Source organism: Hevea brasiliensis, chromosome 1, assembly GCF_030052815.1.
Source record: "Hevea brasiliensis isolate MT/VB/25A 57/8 chromosome 1, ASM3005281v1, whole genome shotgun sequence".
Lineage (NCBI taxonomy): Eukaryota > Viridiplantae > Streptophyta > Magnoliopsida > Malpighiales > Euphorbiaceae > Hevea > Hevea brasiliensis.
In genome coordinates this window covers 93,838,875-93,855,190 of record NC_079493.1, presented here as the reverse complement: position 1 = coordinate 93,855,190, position 16,316 = coordinate 93,838,875, and positions in this window count along the sequence as shown.

The window sequence follows — 16,316 nt, the reverse complement described above, 5'->3', positions numbered from 1 at the left end:
CAATGCCCTTCAACTTTTTAAAAAGATTAAATAAGTTTTTAAAATTTTTAAAATAGATTAAATAAGCCCTTAAAGACAAATAAACCTTTAACTTTTAAAAATAAATGAAAAAAATACTAAAATATAATTTGTCTCTAATATAGATCTAGCTAAGGTTATGCATAAAAATCTTCTAGTGTATGAGATCTTTATTAGCAATTCTATATATCTAATTTGTAAAACTTCAGTGGATACTTGCTATATCCTGTAACAGATTAATAAGTCATTCTTTGCTAAATGGTTCAAGAAGCTTCTCTACATAAACTAGAGAAGCTTCCTAGATCATTTTATCAATTTGCTTTAGGATGCAGTAGATAATTATTGGGATGTTATAAATTAGATATGTAAGATTGCTAATGAGGACTCCATGCACTAGAAGATCTTCATGCGTGGACTTGGCTGGATTTATATTAGAGATAAATTACAGTTTAATCTTTTTTTATATACTTTTAAAAGTTAAAAGGCTTATTTGTCTCTAAAATAGCAAATTTATTTTTAGAATTTGAAGGACTTATTTGATCTTTTTAAAAATTGAACAGCTTATTTCGACCCCCCAAATATTTTAAGGACTTATATAATTATTTGCTAATACTTTAAGGGCCAAAATTGGCCTTTTGCCAAGTAATGTGCATTATTATAATCACTATGCCATTGAGTCAACTAAATTAAGACCTTAAGGTAGTAACTAGAGCAACTGCTTGAACTGATAATACATTCATCTAGGGAAGCTGACATCAAAATTCGATTGTATCAATGCCACCTTTCGAAGCCATGTTTTTCTCTCTCTCTATATATATAACATTTCATTTACACCATTACCATCTCGTAAATGAAAGCCATCAGACCTCATTCTACATTGTAATAATGGCATTGAAAGCTAACTTGATCTGCTTGTTTGCATGTTTCATTCTTGTCACTACTGCAACATTTTATCACTTCTTTGTCTTCTTCTTCTTTACTTGCAACTCTTTTTTCAATTTTGTTTATCTAACTCGGTATTTCTTGCTTCTATAGGTTATGTCTACTAAGGAGGAAATCATCCGGGAGGTATAATTTATGAATAAAAGTTTCTTTTAGTTGATTAATAATAGCTATGAACTAATGCAACTTTCTGTTAAAATTATCTGAAAAAATTAATACCCTAATTGATCATGACTTCGTAACTCCTAAAAATTTGAGGACTATATATCACTAGCAGAAAGTATACATAGTGGCTGGTAATAACATCAATTCAGGAGAATTTTATAACATAATGGTAATTAATTAAAATTAGTTTGCCTATGTGTCACGACCCAGGGATGGGGTTGGGACGTGCTCGTTCAACCAGCTATGCAATGGAGTGGACTTCGTGTCCCACATCGAAAATGGGAAGGAAAGATTTGGGCCATATATGTGGGAGCCTTCCTCACCTGGTTAGCGTGCTTTTGGGAATGAAACCTCCCAAGGGACAAATCCGTGAGGCCCATGGGCCAAAGCGGACAATACTAACTGGAGAAGGATCGGGCTGTTACAATTTGGTATCAGAGCTGGACTCCCTCTAGTACTGTGTGTGGTGCGAGGACGCACCAGGCGGAAGCTGGTGGGCTTGTCATGACCCAGGGATGGGATTGGGACGTGCTCGTTCAACCAGCTATGCACTGGAGTGGACTTCGTGTCCCACATTGAAAGTGGGAAGGAAAGATTTGGGCCATATATGTGGGAGCCTTCCTCACCTGGTTAGCGCACTTTTGGGACCCAAGGGACAAATCCGTGAGGCCCATGGGCCAAAGCGGACAATACTAACTGGAGAAGGATCGGGCTGTTACACTATGGATTATGTTTTTCTCTTTATAATTATGTGAAATGAGGTCTATCAAGTATTGAAGTTCACCAGACATCGAATTCTTTTTGTACTTTGATTTTGCCCTTGTCCATGCCCTAGAGAAGGCTTCTCATCCTCCAAAGAAATCTCATGATCATCACCATCAATATTATCATGATGCACCACAGAAGGCTCTTTATCCTCAGGAAAAGGCACTAGCCCCAAAGAAGACTCATCATCACTACCACCACAATCATCATCATGCCCTAGAGAAAGCTCTAACTCCTAAGAAGCCTCATCATCATCACCATTATCATCATCATTCCTCGGAGAAAGCTCTAGCTTTGAAGAAGTCTCATCATCATCATGCCCTAGAGAAGGCTTCCCAGCCTCCAAAAAATCCTCCAACCCCTTTCCCAAGTAAAGTTCTACTCGTCCATTACTTTGTCCCTTCTAAGGCACCATCTCCCATAGAGCACATTAATTATTCTCACAATCATCAATATGCCTAAAGAAAGCTCTAATTCCAGTTTTAGAAAAGTCTTATCATGACCCATAAAAGGCTCCTCAGCCTTTGAAGAAGGCTCCAAACCCTTGCCTAAGCAAAGGTCCACCTGTCTATTACCCTATCCCCTCTAAGGCACCATCTCTTATAGAGCACACTAATTATTCTCACTATCATCAACATGCCCCAAAGAAAGCTCCAACTCTTGCTTTAGAAAAGTCTCATCATGCCCTAGAGAAGGCTCCTCAACCTCTAAAAAAGGCTTCAACCCCTCTCCTAGGCAAAGTTCCACCTGTCCATTACCTTGTCCCTTCTAAGGCACCATCTCTTATAGAGCACACTAATTATTTCCACAATCATCAATATGCCCTAAAGAAAGCTCTAACTCTAACTCTAAAAAAGCCTTATTATGCCCCAAATAAGGCTCCTCAGCCTTTAAAGAAGGCTCCTCAGCCTCCAAAGAAGGCTCTAGCTCCTATTCAAGGCTAGCTTCTAGGAACTTCTGTTAACCTGGACTATGTGATACTTCATGGCAAAAAGGTTGATTGCCCTTGAATCAATTGAATATAACACCTTGATCTTTTTGGATTATAATAGTATTAATTTACCATCATCAAAATAGAATAATTCCTCCATTTGTTGATCATTTAAGCATGTTGTTAGGCCTTGCCTTGCATTCTCTATGTAACCATCTCAGTTTCCTGGGCGTTGTCATTTATTAATAAAGTTGGCAAGTTTAGTTAATTGCTTTAGATTTTATTTCATTTAATTTGATTTAATTGCTACTTCTCTTAAATTCGATAGTCTAGATAATTATAATTGCTGTGTAGTTTAGTACTCAATATGGTCATCGTGAGAACAATACTCTACTCATCACTTTATTACTTATTAATGATTTGGTCTAGGGAGATTATGTAATCCTAGACCAACAAGGTTAAGCAGTTTTAATGACGAAGCAACAATTCCTTCCCTTTCAAGGAAAGGGGTGGCAGCAAAAGAGAGAGAGAGAGAGAGAGAGAGAGAGATTTCCTACCTAATTTATGAAATTAATTTTTTATTTTATTTATCTTTAATTGCCAAAAATAAAATATAATAAAAAATGGTGACCTTTTGTTTATTTAATCAAAATTCCTCACAAAACCACATTGGACCCGTAGAGCCCAATTAGGCTTAGTTTTTCTTTTTTCTTTTCTAATGAAATAAATTTCCAAAATTAAATTTAAACAAAAATAAATGTTTTTTTTTTGCTTTTTTTTTTAATTATTTCCTTCAAGAAACATGCCATATCATGATCATCCATTTTTAATGCCTCTAAATATATCTCACAGTCATAAAATATTTCATCATCGGGTTTCTTCGACCTCAATGCACATGCTTAAAATGTCACAAAAAATAGGAGTCTACAAAGTGATGTTATAAATGATATGACAATTTGATGACCATAATACCTCCTTACATGTCAATGTTATGTAAAGTGTGGTCCTACTTTCTTGGAGAGGTAGGAGGTTATGACTAAAATTCATAACATTTGAAGTCAAGTTTCATGTGAGAACATAAAAATGACTAGAAAGTAGGTGCCTAGGTGCCTTAATAAGGGTATAAGTTTCAAGATAGAGATAGAAGGTAGAAAAGGACTAGGACAAGTACAAGCTATAAAACATAGATTTGTTCTCTATAAGAGAGATAAAAGGTTATGAGTAGAGTTCATAACCTATAGAAATGATACCCCTTGACAAAATGGCAAAAGGTTTAGAAAGTGAAATGCCTCATATCAATCTAATGAGGGTGAGAATTCTAGGGTAAGAGTAGAAAATGGTAAAAGGTTATGATAAGTGTAAAGTTGTAAAGTATATCTTTGTTCTCCTTAAAGGAAATAGAAGGTTATGGGTAGTGCCCTTAACCTGAGGAATTGCACCCTAGGTAAGGTAGTGAAACATTAAAAGAGCATTTTAATTTATTTTGTATATTTTAATTTCTCTTATTTTAATTGACATTTAGGTCAAAATTTCACTCTGATGGTGAAATTATCAAAATGCCTTTCATTATACTTGTCGGGTCATTTTCGTCTGTACCGATTAATAAATTTTCCTAAATTTTCTTAAATTTTCTTTGATATTTTTAATATCATTTATACCTCATAAAACCTTTAATTAAGTCCCAAAAAATTATTTCCTAGGGTTCCTTGCGGTCTGGGGTCTGTAACTGTCTTCGCCATTACTTCCCAGTACGGTTACCCATCGCCAGAACCACAGTTCATTTAACCTAGTTGTATTTCATTTCTTTTATTTTCTCTTAATTTTTCTTATATTTTCTCTTAATTTTTCTTATATTTTCTTATCATTTATTCCATCAATATATTTCTCCTCACTATAGTTTAAGTGTAATTCAAGACATTCTGACTGTGTGGACAGACATTAGTCGTCGGAACAGTAGAATGTACGGACTACCTATGATGAGGGCGTTAGAAATTATTATAAAATAAAGGGAAAAAAGACAAATTTATAATCCGTAGCTACGCGTAGTTAAATTTGCTTGTTAGTTATTATAATTATTTATTTGAGATAAAATTTTATTAGTCTCTAAATGTTATACTATTGTCTCCAATAATGAACTTTTTGAGGAAAAGACTTCTTAATATTTTAAATATTATATTATTTTTTTCTAATTTATTAAGGTTATTTATATAAAAGTTATAAGCATTTTTTTTAATTTATCACTAAAAAAAATCCCTTTCTCCCATGTCAAAACAAAAATTTGTAATAACTAATTAAACTATATATGAATAAATTCTATTAGGTGTTAAGTGTGTCTAGATTATGAAGAGTTTAATAATAAAAAAAATGTACTACATACAAAATATATACTTCTATTTTATATATTTGTATGTAACAAAATAGAGAAATTATATTTTTCTTCCAATTTAATTTATATATAATTAAAATTCTAATCAACACATTGTTCTCATTAACTATTGACCTAATAAGTATTAATAATTAAAAGTTGCAATCAATCACATATATAATAATAAATTTTGAAATCTTCAATACATTTTTAAATATCAATCAAAATAATTAATATATTCCTATCATATAATAATTTACATTTGTACCACAAAGTAAATTTTAAAAACAAATGATTTTTTAGAAAAAAGAAACTCAAAAATTAAATGAAAACACTTCTACAATTTAACCCGAAGTATTTTGATAATTTTAATTTATATTATTTACACATATATTAACATATACCTGAAATTTTTTAAGTATTTCTTTTAATTAAATTTGTGCTTTAAAAATTTGTAAATATCATAATAAATATAATAAAATTTAGTTATATATTATAATATGTTATTAATTCTTTATTATGATAAATCATTTATATAAATTAAAATTATAAATTATAAATTAGAAAAAAGGAAGAAAATGTTGTGAGACTTTGTCCCACATTGTTTTCACAGACGTGGGGAGGAGTCTAATAATTTTTCATTAAATTATATTTATTTTAAATAATATTCTAAATATATTTTGATTTAATTATATTTAAGTTAAAATCAATGGCATAGTAATGAAAATAAATAGACCTGTTTTTGTTGGTAGTTAAAAATATGGAGGAATCAATATGTAAAGATAAAATAATGTCTCCAAAAAATATTATTAGAAACAAAATTATTTGATTTTAAAATAACTTTAGGGGTAAATAATATATTTTATAAAAATATATAAAGAGATTAATTTTTTGTCCCAATAAATTATTTTTATAGAATTTGATAGGCAGAGGTGGTGATGGTGGTGGAGATCGGTCCTCTATTTGTAACACCCTCACCGTAGCAATTTCGTACATTCTACTGTTCTGGTGACCAGTGTCGGTCTGGACAGCTAGAACGTCTGGAAAAATATTTAGACTAGAGTGAGGAGTCATAAATAACTCAAATAATGGTAAGAAAAATTTAGAAAAAATTTTAGAAATAAAATACAACCAAGTTAAATGAGCCGGTGCCCTAGGGATGGGTAACCCAGTGAGAAGTTGCGGTCCTCGCAGCTAGGAGCCGTAAACCCGGGAGAAAATTTATAAAATAATTTTTGGGACTCCAGAGAAGAGTCATTGAGGTTTCGATAGCATTAGAATGCCAAGAAAATGCTTAGAAAAATTTGTAGATTGGTACAGACAATTTTAGCTTAATAAGTCAAACGGAGGGCATTTTGGTCATTTCGTCTTCAGAGATGATTTTTGGCCAACTTTTTCAGTTAAATAAATAATTATTATGACATAAAAAAGAAAAGAAAAGAAAATGAAAGAAAATTTAGAATTATGACATCACATGATGTTATTAGTGTGCTCTCCACCAATCACCATTTAACAACACCATTAAATTCATTTAAAAAGGGGAAAATGAGTCAAAAATGAAACACAAATTCTGCTCACTTTCTTCTCCATTTTCGGCAGCCATCATTTTCTCTCTCTTTTCTCTCTTAACCTCCATTAAAGCTCCCTTGTGAGCTTGATTTCCCCCTTCATCCCACCATAAAACCCTATCATCCCTTCACAAAAATTGATCCTTACCATTAGCACAATATTTGGGCAGCAATTTGAAGAGGAAAAAGTGAAGTTATACCTTGGAAAAATTCTGCACTCAAGAGGTTAGTGCCATATCTCTCTCTCCCTCTTATTGTTTCATGCTAAGACATCAAATTCAACTAAGAATTTTGGAAAAAGAAAGCAAAATATGCATGTTATAGCCACACTAAATTTCAGCAGCCCTAAGGTATTATAGGGTTTCCATGATTCAAGTGAATTATAATTGTGTATTGATGTCATTGAACATGGTTTTGATGATTAGAACACTTGAATATTTGTTGTTTGAGCGAATTGAAATTGTGGAGTTAGGGTTTGGGGAAAACCTAGGGTTTGCTCATGTGTTGGTGAATGGAAGTTCTAATACTCAAATTAGTGACCATTTGGCTATGTATGATGAGAAAATGAAGTGAATTATGGCTTTGGAATTGAGGTTGGGTGTGCTGCCTGGAGTGACCTGCAAAGCTGAATGTGAGTCCAGCAAGTTTGGGCAGTTATAACTTGAGTTATGTAGGTTCAATTGGTGTAATGCTAATTGGACATGAAATTAGACACATAATGGCACAACTTTGATGAAGGAACCCTGTCCAGAAAATAAACTTAGGATGCCTTAAAAATTGACCAAATCTGGGTAACACACATTCTGCCTGGGCAAAATGACCAAATGAACAGTGTTCATTCATTTGGTCATAACTCACTGTAGAAATGTCCAATTGACCTGAAATTTATATCAATGGAAAGCTTAGACAATTTAGAACAAATTTTATGAAGAACACAAACTTAAATTTTGAACCTAACCAATTGAAATCTCTAGCCCAAATTAGGACACTAAATCTGGTAGAACCAAATTCTGTCCAGAATTTCTGAAAAAGACCAATCTGGCCAGTTATGGTATTTAGGCCATAACTTGAGATACAAAACTCCAAATGGAGTGACTTAAAAAGAGAATTAAAGAAGACACATAAAGGAACAACTTTCATGAAGAAAGTTTTGTCAAAATTCTACTGTAACAATGACCAATGGAACAATAAACTTAAGGCATGAAATCTGAAAATTTTTAATAACATAAAATAAGCTTTGAAATGGTATTGGCAATCAATACGAAAAAATCTAGAATCCAAAATGTGGTATAATTATGTATCTATAATTTGTATACATATTATGTATGAAAAAGTTAACAAATTGAGTGAATAGTAATGTGTGAATAGTAACCCTAAAAACATAAGGAATAATAAAAGAAATTAAAGAAGCCATTATGATTGATAATAGAAAATATGATTAGTGAATTGTGATTTTTGAATTTGAGTGACCGTAAAACATAGAAGAATGTTTTAAGTACAATGGTGCATGAGAACCATTGATGAGAATTGTTATCATATGAATTATCAATTGAATGTATAAATTATGGAATTTGTCATGAAATAATGAAGTCATAAAACACAATATATTAACATTTAATGGTACTATGTGCCCATGTATTACCTATACACGTGTTTCAGATTGGATAAATTGGCATGCCAATAGGGTATTGTTTTAGCAGTACTGCGAAAGGCTTTATGCCTGTATTCATGGCTTTATGCCCGCACTCATGGCTTTGATGCCCGATTATGTGTTATCATAGCTTTTTAGGCATACTGACTGCATACGTGGTTGATGTTCCGCATCCCATGGTATGACGGCACGAGGCACTGTGGTGTCCAGTGCCAACGACCCGTTCTCTAGTTTAGTCAGCCTGTCATAGGTTACCAGGGCAGTGTAAATTATTGAAATTATTTAAGCATATTAGTAAATAAAAAGATTAGAAAGTATTAAATAAAATGTGAAAAAGAGATTAGCAATAGAAACATAACAAAAATACAATTTGCAGAATCGTAGAGAGACATCAATACAATACTCCTAGAATAAAATGTATATTAAATATTATTACTGTAAGGCTATAAACTCGGTACTTCCAAAGAGAAACGAATTAGCATATAAGATAGTTAATACTAGAAATGTCATTTTAAATCAAATTGATACTTGAATATTTAGAATGCTTGATTCTTTCTTTATTTATATACATTATTTCTTGTTATATTATTGCACCACTAAGCAGCAATGCTTAGCGCGATAGATTGTTTACTTCGCGCAGGTACTGAAGATAAAGCCCAGTGGATATGAGACTGGGATCTTGGAGTTCAGATCTGCAGAAGTGTCAAAAGTGTATAAGGTTGTCACCTCCTCAGCAATGCATGTAGATAGGGCTCACAAAAGTTATTTTATGTATTTATAATTAGTTATTATGTTGAAATATAAATTATGGAATTGTAATTAATTTGTATATTATGTAAATTAAAAATTATGTAATTAATGGAAATTTGAAAATTTTGATATATGAAATGAGCATGAATGAATATGCATGGTAATGAATAAGAATCGAAATGTATGGACACTATCAGAAATGATGAGCATGGATGAGATCTTTATTTGAAAATATTATTGAAAATTTCAAACAGGTGAATAGTGAATCACGTCAATATTTAATAAAATAGGGGAAACTCCGCTGGTTTCTCCGTAGAAAAATAATTGATATTAAAATATAACGAGATCAAATTATTAAAGGAATAAAGTAAGATAAGATAGGGTGCTCCGGCACCGAATGTAGCACGCCTTGCTCGGCTACACTGTAGTCGGGTGAGGGGTGTTACATTTATTAGTATCAGAGCACGGTTTAGGCGTTCCTAGGCATCGATAGACAGAATAAGATTGTGTGCATAAAATGCATTGCATTCATATGAGTCGAGGTGACACTAATACAGATCTATTTTCTCTGGTAAGGTGAAGAAATAAGGAAGTAGTAGCTCCTCGACTATTTACACCGGGTAAATTTTGCGGATGAAATTTAAATTACAGGGAAAGAGTTGTAACAGTCTCACTGTAGCAATTTCGTACATTCTACTGTTTCGGTGATCGGTGTCGGTCTGGACAGCTAGAATGTCTGAAAAAATAATTAGACTAGAGTGAGGAGTCATAAATAACTCAAATAATGATAAGAAAAATTTAGGAAAAATTTTAGAAATAAAATACAACCAAGTTAAATGAGTCGGTGCCCTAGCGATGGGTAACCCAGTGGGAAGTTGTGGTCCTCGTAGCAAGGAGGCCTAAACCCGAGAGAAAATTCATGAAATAATTTTTGGGACTCTAGAAAAGAGTCATTGAGGTTTTGATGGCATTAGAATACCAAGAAAATGCTTAGAAAAATTTTTAGATCTATACAGATGATTTTGGCTCAATAAGCCAAACGGAGGGCATTTTGGTCATTTCGTCTTCATATATGATTTTTGGCCAACTTGTCCAGTTAAATAAATAATTATTATGACATAAAATATGAATAAATATTGCTAAAATTTAATTGAAAATGAGTAGAAAAGAAAAGAAAAGAAAATGAAAGAAAATTTAGAATTATGACATCACATGATGTCATTAGTGTGCTCTCCACCAATCACCATTTAACAACACCATTAAATTCATTTAAAAAGGGGAAAATGAGGCAAAAATAAAACACAAATTCTGCTCACTTTCTTCTCCATTTTCGGCAGCCTTCATTTTCTCTCTCTTTTCTCTCTTAACCTCCATTTGTGAGCTTGATTTCCCCCTTCATCCCACCATAAAACCCTATCATCCCTTCACAAAAATTGATCCTTATCATTAGCACAATATTTGGGCAGTAATTTGAAGAGGAAAAAGTGAAGTTATACCTTGGAAAAATTCTGCACTCAAAAGGTTAGTACCATATCTCTCTCTCCCTCTTATTATTTCATGCTAAGACATCAAATTCAACTAAGAATTTTGGAAAAAGAAAGCAAAAATATGCATGTTATAGCCACACTAAATTTCAGCATCCCTAAGGTACTATAGGTTTTCCATGATTCAAGTGAATTATAATTGTGTACTGATGTCATTGAACATGGTTTTGATGATTAGAACACTTGAATGTTTGTTGTTTGAGCGAATTGAAATTGTGGAGTTAGGGTTTGGGGAAAACCTAGGGTTTGCTCATGTGTTGGTGAATGGAAGTCCTAATGGTCAAAGTAGTGACCATTTGGCTGTGTATGATGAGAAAATGAAGTGAATTATGGCTTTGGAATTGAGGTTGGGTGTGCTGCCTTGAGTGACCTACAGGGCTGGATGTGAGTCCAACAAGTTTGGGCAGTTATAACTTGAGTTATGTAGGTTCAATTGGTGTAAGGCCAATTGGACTTGAAATTAGACACATAATGGCACAACTTTAATGAAGGAACCTTGTCCAGAAAACAAACTTAGGATGCCCTAAAAATTAACCAAATCTGGGTAACACACATTCTGCCTGAGCAAAATGACCAAATAAATAGTGTTCATCATTTGGTCATAACTCACTGTAGAAATGTCCAATTGACCTAAAATTTATATCAATGGAAAGCTTAGACAATTTATAACAAATTTTATGGAGAACACAAACTTAAATTTTGAACTTAACTAATTGAAATTTCTAGCCTAAGTTAGGATACTAAATCTAGTAGAACCAAATTCTGTCCAGAATTTCTGAAAAAGACTAATACCGCCAGTTATGATATTTAGGCCATAACTTGAGTTACAAAACTCCAAATAGAGTGATTCAAAAAGAGAATTAAAGAAGACACATAAAGAAACAACTTTCATGAAGAAAGTTTTATTAAAATTCTACTATAACAATGACCAATGGAATAGTAAACTTAAGATATGAAATCTGAAAATTTTGAATAACATAAAATAAGCTTTGAAATGGTATTGGCAATCAATACCAACAAATCTAGAACCCAAAATGTGGTATAATTATGTATCTATAATTTGTATACATATTATGTATGAAAAAGTTAACAAATTGAGTGAATAGTAATGTGTGAATAGTAAGTCCAAAAACATAAGGAATAATAAAAGAAATTAAAGAAGCAATTATGATTGATAATATATAATATGATTAGTGAATTGTGATTTTTGAATTTGAGTGACCCTAAAACATAGAAGAATGTTTTAAGTACAATGGTGCATGAGAACTATTGATGAGAATTGTGATCATATGAATTATTAAATGAATGTATAAATTATGAAATTTATCATGAAATAATAAAGCCATAAACATAATATATTAACATTTAATGGTACTATGTGCCCATGTATTGCCTAGACACGTGTGTCAGATTGGATAGATTGGCATGCCAATAGGGTATTATTTTAGCAGTACTGCGAAAGGCTTTATGCCTGTATTCATGGCTTTATGCCCGCACTCATGGCTTTTATGCCCAATTATGTGTTATCATGGCTTTTTAGCCATACTGATTGCATACGTGGTTGACATTCCGTGTCCCATGGTATGACGGCTCGAGGCACTGCGGTGTCCAGTGCCAACGACCCATTATCCAGTTTAGTCAGCCTGTCATAGGTTACCTGGGCAGTGTAAATTATTGAAATTATTTAAGCATATTAGCAAATAAAAACATTAGAAAGTATTAAATAAAATGTGAAAAAGAGATTAGCAATAGAAACATAACAAAAATACAATTTGCAGAATCATAGAGAGACCTCAAATACAATACTCCTAGAATAAAATGTATATTAAATATTATTACTGTAAGGCTATAAACTTAGTACTTCCAAAGAGGAACGAATTAGCATATAAGATAGTTAATACTAGAAATGTCATTTTAAATCAAATTGATACTTGAATATTTAGAATGCTTGATTCTTTCTTTATTTGTATACATTATTTCTTGTTATATTATTGCACCACTAAATAGCAATGCTTAGCGCGATGGATTGTTTCCTTCGTGTAGGTACTGAAGATAAAGTCCAGTGGATATGAGACTGGAATCTTGGAGTCCGGATCTGCAGAAGTGTCAGAAGTGTATAAGGTTGTCACCTCCTCAGCAATGCATGTAGATAGGGCTCACAAAAGCTATTTTATGTATTTATAATTAGTTATTATGTTGAAATATAAATTATGGAATTGTAATTAATTTGTATATTATGTAAATTGTAAATTATGTAATTAATGGAAATTTGAAAATTTTGATATATGAAATGAGCATGAATGAATATGTATGGTAATGAATAAGAATCGAAATGTATGGACACTATTAGAAATGATGAGCATGGATGAGATCTTTATTTGAAAATATTATTGAAAATTTCAAACAGGTGAATAGTGAATCACGTCAATATTTAATAAAATAGGGAAAATTTCGCTGGTTTCTCCGTAGAAAAATAATTGATATTAAAATATAATGATATCAAATTATTAAAGGAATAAAGTAAAATAAGATAGGGTACTCCGACACTGAATGTAGCACGCCTTGCTCGGCTACACTGTAGTCGAGTGAGGGGTGTTACATTTATTGGTACATTTGTCCAACTCTGTTTGCAAAGCAGCAATGCCCTCCTTGGACAAGTATGTGAGAAAAGTTATCTATTTATAAGGAACATTATTGTGGGTTTTATTTTAAGACGGACTAAAAATGAAGCTGGTATGAAACATAAAGAGAGTCCAAATTTGTATTTATCTGATTAAGTGGTTTAAGCTCAATATTCAAATGTGAAAATGTATAAGTGTGGGCCAAAAGCTTATGGTTTTAATGGAGGGCCATAAAATCTATTAACTTATAAGGCTAACTTTCTCTTTTCCCAACACATATCCTCATTTTCTTCTTGCTGGGTAATACTTAAGAAAGACTGGAGAGGACATGATTTCCATCAATCTTGGGTTGTTTGGAAAGAGAAGACCGAGTTGAAACTTAACCTTGATCAGTAATGGATTTTTCTAAATCAGGTTTGGTGTAATGCCCTGAAAAAAAAAATCTATAAAATTAAATAATGTCACACCTTACCCCTCTGTAAGGTATAACATGATCCCGTAGTATACCTAATGACTTACCGAACTTCGCCTACCGATAACCTATTAAATATACTACAAGGGATTTTAAAACAATTTCATTTCAATTTTAAGTGTAAAATGATGATAAAAAGAATTATAAAAGTGTCTGTGTATTAGGTACATGTCATAAAATTGATTTAGAAATAATTTGGCATTTTTAAATTTTTACAGAAATTCTGCAAGGTGCTAGCTAAAACTATGTAAAAACAGTTCTTCAAACTTGTTAAAAATCTATTCATAAAAATATATCATACATAATTTGAACTCGATCAACTCAAATCATATCTTTTCATTCAACCAATGCCAAGGAAATATACGTATCTCATATACAAATCAAAATGGATATTCATTTACAAATTTACAACTCAAAAGATAACAAAATATTATTACAATTTCATTTGTACAACTGCTCATTTGTCTTTTATGTACATATGAACTAATTTACATCAAAATGAATTTACAAAGGGTATAAATAATATACCCGAAAATGATCTAAACGTAGCTTCAACCACAGCTACAAGCAGCTCACTCTGCTGCTTTACTTTTCTCATTATCTGCGACAGTATAAAGAAGCTATTGCTAAGTATTTTACTCAATGGTATACAACTAAAATTTTAAAACTCATTATAAAGCATAATGTATCAAAACATAACAAATCATAATTTCCATAACTAAAGAAACATTACCATAATTCTAAATCAATAACAATCATTTATTTAAAATCACATTTCATTTAAGAAATCACAATTCACAAATCACAAAGCAAAAGTGTTGCCAAGAACACACAGTTTAGGCCATGACACAAAATTTCACGATCAATGTTGTGTTGTACACCACAACAAAGCAAATCAACCTCACTAACTGTTATTAATGAGGGAAAGGCTAGCTAGCTAATGAGTAATCATGTGAACTCAACCTCACTAACCGTTATTAATGAGGGAGGTAGTATAATCAAATGTCAAATCCCAATTAGTCATTATTAAAAGGGGAATGCCAAAAGGGATTGTCATGCTAACTGTAGTTTAAAAATAATTTCAAAAGTTTCCCAATCAAAAAATTAAAATCAGTTCATCATAAAACCCACATAGGGTTGACAACACATAAATTTCTCAAACACTTCAAATATACATTCAAAATCGACCCACCCCCTACTACAATGATATAAAAGAGCCAACATCCGCCTTTTCATAATCACAAATTCATTTTACAAAATTAAAGCTCTCAAATGCAAAGAAAATCATAACTCATTCAAATAACCTCATTCAAACCATTTACAAATTCAAAATAAAGGAAGAGTTTAGTTGTGTACAAACCTTCAATGAATTCCCTTTCTCTTGATTTACTTTTCCTTATCTCCCAAGGTCTCCTTTTCTATTGAAACACACAATTAAAGTGCATCAATACTCATCCCAATTATCTCTAAAAGTTATTCAATAAATGCCTAATGAATTTCCTAAGTTGACTATGCAATTTCAATAAATTCTGGTTCTAGACAGTTTGGAACCTTGACTTTACAACCCCATTTTAACTTAGTTCTAGTTATAATTTGGGAAAGTGATCTTAATGAAAGTTACTACTCTATGTCTTAGTTTTATTTTCCTTTTTGAATAACTCAATTTGGAGTTTTAGATCTCAAGTTATGGCCAAATTTTCAGGTTTTCCAGATTTGTATCTTAACATTGCATTTTATATCCGGATATCTTAAGTTCATAATTTCGTCCTAGTCCCTAAAACAATGTTTTAGGTCTTTGTCTTAGGTTTCCAAATCATTTTGAACCACTTAAATTGGAGTTTTGTAGAGAAAGTTATGGCCTGACAACCATTCAAAGGTCAAAAGGTCAATTAGTTAAGCTACAGGAACTCTAGATTTAGGATTCCTGAATTATCCCAACAATTCCCCTACTTTACCCTAAGAACTGAGTTCTGGTCAAAACATGAGGTTTTTAGTTGTATGTCTTATGAGAATTTTGGCTTTGGAATTACTACAGTTACAGTTTTATAGCCCAAGTTATGGAAATTTTGCCAAAACTGGTCGGATAGCTAATTATTCAGGATTTCTGGGTTAGTCCAGAATCAGGACAAATTTATTAAACCAATTTTATCTAGCAATTTGATCAACTTAGGGTCATAATTTGGCTTCCTAATCTCCATAAGAGTTGTTCTCCTATGTTTCATGATTCCATTGGTTCAAGAATCATCTAAATTGGAGTTTTCTAGAGTGAGTTATGCCTAATTAACTAAGTACTGTTCATATAGTCATTTTCTCCAGGTCCAGAATTGGTAACCCAGATTCAAGCCTAATTTGAGGTATCTTATGCCATTTTCTGGGTAGGGTGTCTTTATAAAAACTCTAGTATTATGTCTTAAGTTTCATCTCCAATTAGTTTCACACCAATTAGAGTTAAGTAGCTCAACGTATGAGCATTTAAGTGTGCTGGACTCAAGTGTTCAGAATTCCAGCACATTAGCACCCTACC